The sequence below is a fragment of the Gossypium arboreum genome, chromosome 12 (assembly GCF_025698485.1).
Source record: "Gossypium arboreum isolate Shixiya-1 chromosome 12, ASM2569848v2, whole genome shotgun sequence".
NCBI classification, from domain to species: domain Eukaryota; kingdom Viridiplantae; phylum Streptophyta; class Magnoliopsida; order Malvales; family Malvaceae; genus Gossypium; species Gossypium arboreum.
The window spans coordinates 27,892,524-27,901,573 of NC_069081.1; the positions used below are offsets into that span (position 1 = coordinate 27,892,524).

Here is a 9,050-nt window from a genome sequence, read left to right on the forward strand (position 1 = left end):
TGAAATGTGCAACAATTTCTAAAAATTAAACTCAAACATACCTTTAAATTAAACTAGACAAGGGCCGAATGCAAGGAATCTATTTCTTTCTTTTTCTTGGCTATCTACGGTTTTTCCAAAGATGAAAACTCCACCACTTCCTATTTTACTAAGTTAATGTGATAATATAATTATTAAGTTACCAAAATAGCCATTAAAAAATTATGCTATTTCCACTATCTAATGACTGATTGTGTCCATGCATGATTTTTGGTTTAATAGCATTTTAACTCCCCCAAAATAAAAGACCATTAACAATTCGTCATTCACTCATAATTCATCAAATTTTACCTATTGTGCATTTACACCCTTTCTTTATAATTCGGCATCTAAATAGAAAAATTAAGATATTAAACTTTCATGGATATCAAATCACACATACCAATACCGAAATTTAATTTAAAACAATTTTCTAATTCGAATTCGTGGTCAAGAAACCATCGTTCCGATTAGGGTCAAAATCGGGCTGTTACACTTTTGGTCACAAGTACATATTAGTAACAGTAGACTACGTGTCTAAGTAGGTCGAGGCTAAAGCTTATCTGACAAATGATGCTAAGGTTGTAATTAGGTTTTCGTAGAAACACTTGTTCACAAGGTTTGGAACCCCAAGAGCTATTATCAGCGATGAAGGGTCCCATTTTGTGAACAAGTGGTTGAAATGGTTATTAGATAAACATGGGGTGAAACACAAGGTCGCTTCAGCTTACCATCCGCAAACGAATGGGCAAGCTGAACTGGAAAACAAAGAGATCAAAGGCATACTTGAAAAGGTAGTTTTCCTGAACTGACGAGATTGGTCCAAAAGATTACATGATGCTTTATAGGCTTATAGACCAGCGTACAATACACATTTAGGGATGTCACCCTACAGGTTGGTCTTTGGAAAAGCCTGTCATCTACCCCTGGAGTTAGAGCACAAAGCTTACTAGGCCTTATGACAACTCAACTTGGATTTGAAGCTTGCTAAAGAGAAACGAATGGTCCAACTCAATGAGCTAGAGGAATTTCGAATGTTCTCGTACGAAAATGCCAAATTACTCAAGGAGAGACTTAAAAAATGGCATGACAAGCACATTCGAGTTTGAGAATTTGAAGCAGGTCAGCAAGTTTTGTTATTCAATTCCAGATTAAGGTTCTTTCTAGGTAAATTAAAATCGCGTTGGTCTGGTCCATTTACGATTCATCGCGTATACCCATACGGAGTTGTTGAACTCTAAGGTAAGGGAGGTAATTTTCAAGTTAATGTTGAGCGTCTGAAACATTACTAAGGAGATAAGGCTGAACGGAATCAAATTTTGTTCATTTTATCAGATGTTTGAATTTTCTTATTTTCTTTTTTAATAAATGATTTAGGGTATATTTTCAGGATTAGTATGTTTAAATAAATTATATCTAGGAGATTGGAACTTAAGCGGGACCGCTTGTGACCCCTCCAATCTTTCCTGAGAATTGATTTTAACATAATTTTCTAAGAAATTATTCCCTAAATAAAATAAATTTTTTGGTTTTTCAAATAAAAGGGTCAATTTTGATCCAAGTTTTAATTTGCATCTCAATTTCAAATTTTCATTAAATCTAGGGACTTAATTGAAGTATTTTTAAAATTTGGTTGCTCTTTTGTAAATAATAAAAATCAAATGCCTCTTTTTGTAAATATTTTCAAAAGGCTTCTAGAATAAATGTTTTAGTTTAATAAAAGATGATAATTATTAATATATAATTATATCCACTATAATATATATTAATTATTATCAACTTTATATAGAATTAGGATTAGTTTTAATTTAATCATATTTTATTTGATAAGTTTTTTTTAATAAGAAGATGATAATCTTTAATATATAATTATATCTATTATAATTTATATATTAATTTTTATCAATTTAGCATAGAATTAGGATTAGTTTATTTCATTTTAAATAAATCAATAGCATTAATAATTTAATATGTATTTTATTAATTATTAATTGTTGTTAACTTTATTTAGGATTAGAACTTAGAATAATTTAATTGTTCTAAGAATTCTACTTTAAGTTCTATTCCCTCATTATAAATACCACCTTCTTCATCATTCATCATCACTCAAAATCCCAAAGCACCAAATCCCCTAAGTGCCGCAAGCCTCTAGCCACAATAGCACCCAACCATTCGGCCAGTAGCTCACCCTGCCCACACCTGCTTCCTCCATGTACCCAGCAGCTGCTCCTTGGCGCCACTCGATAGGCCTGCTCGCAAGGATCTGTATGCCTCGCGCTCTGTCTAGCCCCAGCTCGCACGTGCCCAAGTTGTTGCCTACTTTGTGTTGCAGCCTACAGCCCGTATAACTACCCACGCCAAGCCTCATCGCCGCACGCCCATCCGCACAACACACCTACACCAAGCCCCTTAGCCGATAACCCTCCAACCTACCCTAAATTGACCTCTTTTGTTTATTAATTATTTTTAGGAGTTCTTAATTTTTATAGAAAAGGCGGTAAGACCAATTTTTCTCTTAAACTTTAATTTTATTCAATTATTTAATTCTTCAATTATTTGAATTATTAATAATTTTTATTTAGTTAAATTTTTGAGAAAATAATTCTTCCATCTTTTTCAAGTTAATGCCTCGTAAGAGAACTCGTGCCTGCGCCCAAATTGATGAAACACAAAACAAGTTCCATTGTGAAGAAGCCAAGGCAAGATACTAGAGTATCTTCAAAAATCAATAGATGCATCCAGAGAAAAGGCTTTACATTGAAAGAGAGTAACTACAAAGACTTTATGGCACGTATTAGTCAAGTTGATGAAGTCCTCAATTGGGAATTGTTTTGTGAGAAGAGACTTAGTGTGGATGAGGAACTAGTTCGCGAGTTCTATGCAAATTTAACCTCAAGCGAGTTGTCGGAAGTTCCAGTTCACGGAATCAAGGTACCAATAACTTCAAATGCTATTAATGAGTTCTTTGAATTCCCTGATTTCGAAAACAATGATTACTCTTCCTTGATGAGCAATATAAAGCCTAAAAATTTGCAAGAAATTCTTGAAGAACTTAAAGTTCCAGGTTGTAAGTAGATTGTGTCAAAGCAAGGAATCCTCACTTGTCGAAGAGAATACTTGACACCACTTACGAAGGATGGTTTTATTTTTTCTGTTTTAGCTTCATACCTAGCTCACATGGGACAACAATTTCATTAGAGGGCATGGTCTTATTATACTCGATCTTAACTGGAAAGACCATTGATGTGGGAAAAATCATCCTGAGAGAGATGTGGACTTGTGCCGTTAGACGTTCTGGCCCAACCTACTTTCCCTTTATGATAACAATTCTGTGCTTGAAAGCTAAAATTCTTGCAAACGTAAAGAAGACAGGTTATAGCCAGCGCACAATCATAGATTGGGACCTTTGCCGAATAGCTGGAGATTCTGTTCTACAACAGCGAATTGAAGAAAGTGAGGATCCCAAAAAAGAGGAAGAAGATCCCACAAATATTGAAATGATGCAATCAGCTGAAGTCCTTGATAAGATGGAACCACTAGAACCAGAAGTTGAACCTGATGATGAAACCTCAATGTTCAGAGCTCAACCACCTAGCGCAGATCTTCGAGATGAGCTATCAAAGTTGATGGACATAATGCAGCATACGCAATGGCAGCAACAAGCTTACTAGAGATACTCAAAAATAAGGGATGACTTGATGAGAATTGTTCTTAAGAAAATTTACAATGACCCATTTATTTTTGTGCCTAAATTTCTAGATTTTATATTTGAACCATGGAGTCCATTATTGAAGAAGGAGCGAAACGATTCATGCAAAGGAAATAATGATGGAGCAAAAGATGAGTCAAATTCAGAAGGGTCTACAAATAAATAAAAGGGGGGATCTTGACCTTATTTTACTTCTGTTCTTAGGTCATTTTAGGATTAAGTTTAATTAGGATTTTTTTTTATTTTCGCATAATAAGGGAGGAAAATCATAAATAAAATTTGAACAAGTCGCAAAGTATAAAGTGTGGCAATAGGTATATATGTGTCTAGGATTGGATCTAGAGAGAGCTTGGTACTTAAGCAGTCAATTTGACTCACCTCCTCTTTTCTAGAATCCTACCTGGTGTATAGTATCTATTCACTTTACATAAAAAGGACATTGTTCATCTTAAGTAGGAGGGATCGAAAAATTGAATTTGAATTATTTCCACTCAGAATAAATTTTTCTTTTAATTATGATTAGGGTATATTTTGTTCAATAATTTGAAATTTTGTTAAGTATGCTAAACTTCAGTGTAAATAAAGTTCTATTATTTCAATAAATTATTATGTTAACTTAATAATGATATGAATGTATTTTTAATAAAGCATGCAAATCGTACTATAAATTTTTAGTTCCTTACAAAATTTAGGCGTGCATGAAGGTTTAAGTCTTTAGAATTGACTTAGTAGTTTCTTGAGGCAAAATCCTAAGAAGCATGGAACATTGAAAATGATTTAGGCAACTTTTGTTTGGACCGTTTGAGCCTTTCAAGCCAACCGTGATGAAATTTTTATCTTTTGAAACCTAACTTTGGTGATAAACCGCAATTTATACATATTTTTAACCCATGCTTAGCACATTTATGGATGATTTCTCCTTAGATTTGGTGAATTCGGTGCTCCTAATCCTTTAATTTAATGTTTTATACATAGATGAGCATAGGAGAGTAAAAAGAGTGAGAAACGGGCCGAAAACAGTGAAAATGGACCAACATGTGAAATCAACATGGCCTGGACTTCTGTACATGGGCAAACCACACGCCCGTGTAGTTCTAGCAGGCTCTAACATGGCTTGGAGTTCCTTACACGGGTAGACCACACGCCTGTGTACTTTTACCAGAATCAAGCACGACTTAAATGGGTATTACACATGCCCGTGTCTATTTAACAGATTGCAACACGGCCTAAGCCATCTCACACGGGCGTGTCCCTATCGAGCCCAAGTCTAGTCTTATTTGGAAAAAGCCACTCTTGAGAGTTTTGAAGCATTCTAAAGCCTATATAAACACCCCAGGAGGTACCTAAAAGGGACACACAGAGTAGGAGGCAAGGAATTACTTGAAGAAAGCCGATTGATCCATCTTAGAAGCCGGATTCACCCTCAAGACTGAAGATCTCCCTTCAATTCCCTTCAAGAGTTCTTGGGTTTTCGTTATGTTTTGTTATCATTATTCTTTTAAGATGTTTTCTTTCATAAACATGAGCTAAACCCCTTAAATACCTAAGGGGAATGAAACCTAAAACGGATCTTGTTATTATTATCTGAATTATATGATAAATACTTGACTTGTTCTTAATTATGAGTTCTTAATTCTTGCTTTAATATTCCAGGATATTGATTCAAGTATTGATGTGCTTATTCAGAGGAGCAAAAGTCCCTGTTTAAGAGTAGATCTAACATAATTAAGCAGAGTTGATTGCATACCTAGAGATAGGGTGACATAATTTTTCCAGATTAGGGTGAAACCTAATAAGGGAATCCATAGATTGAGTTAACGCAACACTAGGGGTTTTAATTAGAAAGAGATTTCAATTAATCAACCTAGGGTTAGATGTTGTTAGTCTCGAGAAAGATAATAATATAACTTAGGGATTTCTACGGGCCAAGTCGAGTGAATAAATAGTCTAATTCAAAGTCAATAACAAGTGAAGTATAGGTGGATTTTTCCCTTAGGTATTGTCCAAATCATTCAGTTTTCCCAAAATTTATTTCCCCAATTTAATTTTTGTGCATTCTTAGTTTAGTAATTAGTTTAGATAAAACAAGCCCTTCTATTTTTAGGCTAGATAATAAAAAGAAAGTTAATACTAGTACTTTTAGTTCCTTTGGGTTTGACTTCCCTGTCTTCGACATCCCTGTCTTGCCATAAGCTATACTACTGTTCGATAAGGTGCGCTTGCCTTTGTCGTGATAATAGTTAGTTTTCAAGAATGAAAATTCATAAATTATAAAACTTATCACGATTCACATCACATCAAGTTTTTGATGTGTTGTCGAGGAGCTAAGTTATTAGAACACTTAATTTTTATTACTTTAGCCATTTATTTTATTACAATTTAAATTTTATTTTGATTTTTGTTACTAAATTTTCTTTTTCCTTCTGGCAGGTTTTCATAGTTTATGACTAGAAGAAACCTGTCAGGAACATTACTTTTTGATAGTGAGATTGAACACACAGCTCACAGAAACTGAAGAGAAATAAGGTGAAGCTTAAGATACATAGAGGAAGGGCAAGAGGACGATATTCACAACACAGCCAAGGAGACGGTTGAAAATCATGAAAACCTACTACCTCCTGCAATTCCTATTGATCCAGTAAATCGAAATCCTGCTCCACGCACTATGTATGATTATGCTAAACCTACTTTAACAGGAACTGAGTCAAGTATAGTTAGGCCTGCTGTTACTGCAAATAATTTTGAACTGAAACCTAACACAATTCAAATGATCCAACAGTTTGTTCAGTTTGATGGTTTACAGGACGAGGACCCAAACGCTCATTTGGAAAATTTCGTAGAGTTTTGCAACACTTTTAAAATTAATGGCGTTTCTGATGATGCCATTCGTCTTTGGTTATTTCCCTTTTCGTTTAGTAACAAAGCTAAATGGTGGTTGAACTCATTACCATGAGGGTCAATCACTACTTGGGAACAAATGACCAAAAATTTTTACTTAAATATTTTTTCCGCCGGCTACAACGGCTTAGTTGAGGAATGATATCTCTTTATTTGTGTAGATGGATCTAGAAACACTCTATGATGCATGGGAGAGATACAAAGATCTATTGAGAAGGTGCCCTCACCATGGGTTACCACTATGGTTGCAGGTTCAAATGTTTTACAACGGCGTGAACCCCTCAATAAGGCAACTTATCGATGCAGCTGTTGGTGGGACTATCAATAACAAAACACCTGCTTACGAATTCATTGAAGAGATGTAACTAAATAACTATCAGTGGCAAGTCATGAGAACAAAGCCGACAAAAGTAGTCGGTGTTTTCAACCTTGACGCGGTTACTATGCTATCTAATAAGGTAGAACTTTTAAATAAAAAGATTGACAGTTTATATGGTTCTACTCAGGTACATCCAGTGATAAGGTACGATTCTAATGGAGGAGAAACGCACACAGAATATCAACCTTTCAATCCTAGCACCGAGGAAGAACAAGTTCAATATATGGGTAATAATAATTCTAGATTTCAAAATAACCCATATACTAACACATATAATGTAGGTTGGAGGAACCATCCCAACTTCTCGTAGGGTGGTCAAGGGAATCAAAGGCCACAACATCCTCCGGCTTTTCAACAACCACCTTACCAACAGGAAAAAAAGCTGAACCTTGGGGAGATGCTAACAAAGTTTATCTTGGTGTCAGAAACTCGCTTTCAGAACACCAAAATAGCACTTAAGAATCAACAAACATTGATCCAAGGGCTCGAAACTCAGATAGGACAGCTCGCCAAACTCATTTCTAAATGACCACAAGGTAGCTTGCCAAGTAATACTGAATCTAACCTAAGGGAACAACTCAACGCGATTACCACTCAAGGTGAGGAAGGATTAGTTGAACCTGAACCTAAACAAGGCAAGGAACGGTGGTAAGTAAAGGTAAAGGTGAGGTAGTCCACAGTGAGCAACAACCGGTAAGTAAAGAGTACAAACCAAAGGTGCCATACACCAATGCGACAAGGAAAGACCGCACAGAAGAACAATTCGGTAAATTCCTTAAATTATTAAAAAAATTACATATTAACTTACCGTTTATTAAAGCTCTTTCATAGATGCCAAACGCAATTAAATTTTTAAAGGAGATTTTAGCAAATAAGCGAAAGTTGGATGAGGATTCACATGTGGAGTTGAATGCAGTTTGCTCAGCCATGCTACAAAATAAGTTGGCCCACAAATTGAAAGATCTAGGGAGTTTTACGATTCCTTGTTTAATTGGTAGCTTAGATGTAAAAAATACTTCGGCTGATTTAGGGGCTAGTATTAAATTCATGCCCTATAAAATGTTTAAACAACTAGGTCTTGGGAAACCCAAACAAACTAGGATGAGTATTCAATTGGGAGATAAGACAATCAAATTTCCTATGGGTATTATTCAAGATGTACTTGTAAAAATTGATAAATTTATATTCCCAATTGATTTTATTGTCCTGGACATAGAAGAGGGTAGTGACGCACCTTTGATTTTAGGATGGCCCTTTTTAGAAATTGCTAGAACTATAATTGATGTGGGCACAGGTGAACTTACACTTCGTGAGGGGAATGAAACAGTCACTCTTCAAGCTCGAAATTCTACTAATACTGATCATGTGTTGCAACCTTCTTTGCAGGAAACACGTTTGAAGACCATACAGTAGCCATGTTCGAGTAACGACAAGGGACCTATCTATGAAGAACGAAGGCTATGAGTCGAGGAACTAGATGAATGGCAGACACAGAAACCGAGATCAAACAATAAACCAAAACCACGCCATGACAGGCTTAATATTTCACCAAATCAACTTAAGGTTGGAGACAAAGTTCTATTAGATGCAACAGACCCTCGTATTGCCACTTCTGAAACTAATGGAGAAACTCCTCTTACAGTACTTAGCATTTTTTCATACGGTATAGTCGAGGTAATTCATCCCAACTTCTGTACATTCAAGGTAATTAGTACTCGTCTAAAACCTTATTTTGATAAAATGGATAGTAGGGATGAGGAGTGTAAACTCCTCGTACCATCATGACCATGCAACAGAGAGGTAAGTCGAGCTTAGACTATAAATAAGCGTTTCTCGAGAGGCAACTCGAGCACTAACGGTGTTAACTTCTTTAAATTTTAGTCTTGAACATTTAAATCATTAATTAAGTACTTGAACACAGGTTTTCCAGAAACCACACAGCCAGGCACACAGGCGTGCCTTCAGCTGTGTGCATACCACGGGCAACGACACGGCCGTGTGAAAACATAGCAAAATTTTTCCCCAACACAGGCTTTGATAAGTTGC

At 35.7% G+C, this 9,050-nt stretch overlaps 1 non-coding gene across 1 annotated transcript; it reads right to left on the reverse strand.

The window, feature by feature from the left end:
• Window positions 1-6,754: 6,754 nt before the first annotated feature.
• Window positions 6,755-6,860, reverse strand: LOC128286125 (small nucleolar RNA R71). The gene has a single exon (XR_008276670.1). It is a non-coding gene; the product is annotated as a small nucleolar RNA R71 (small nucleolar RNA).
• Window positions 6,861-9,050: the final 2,190 nt, after the last annotated feature.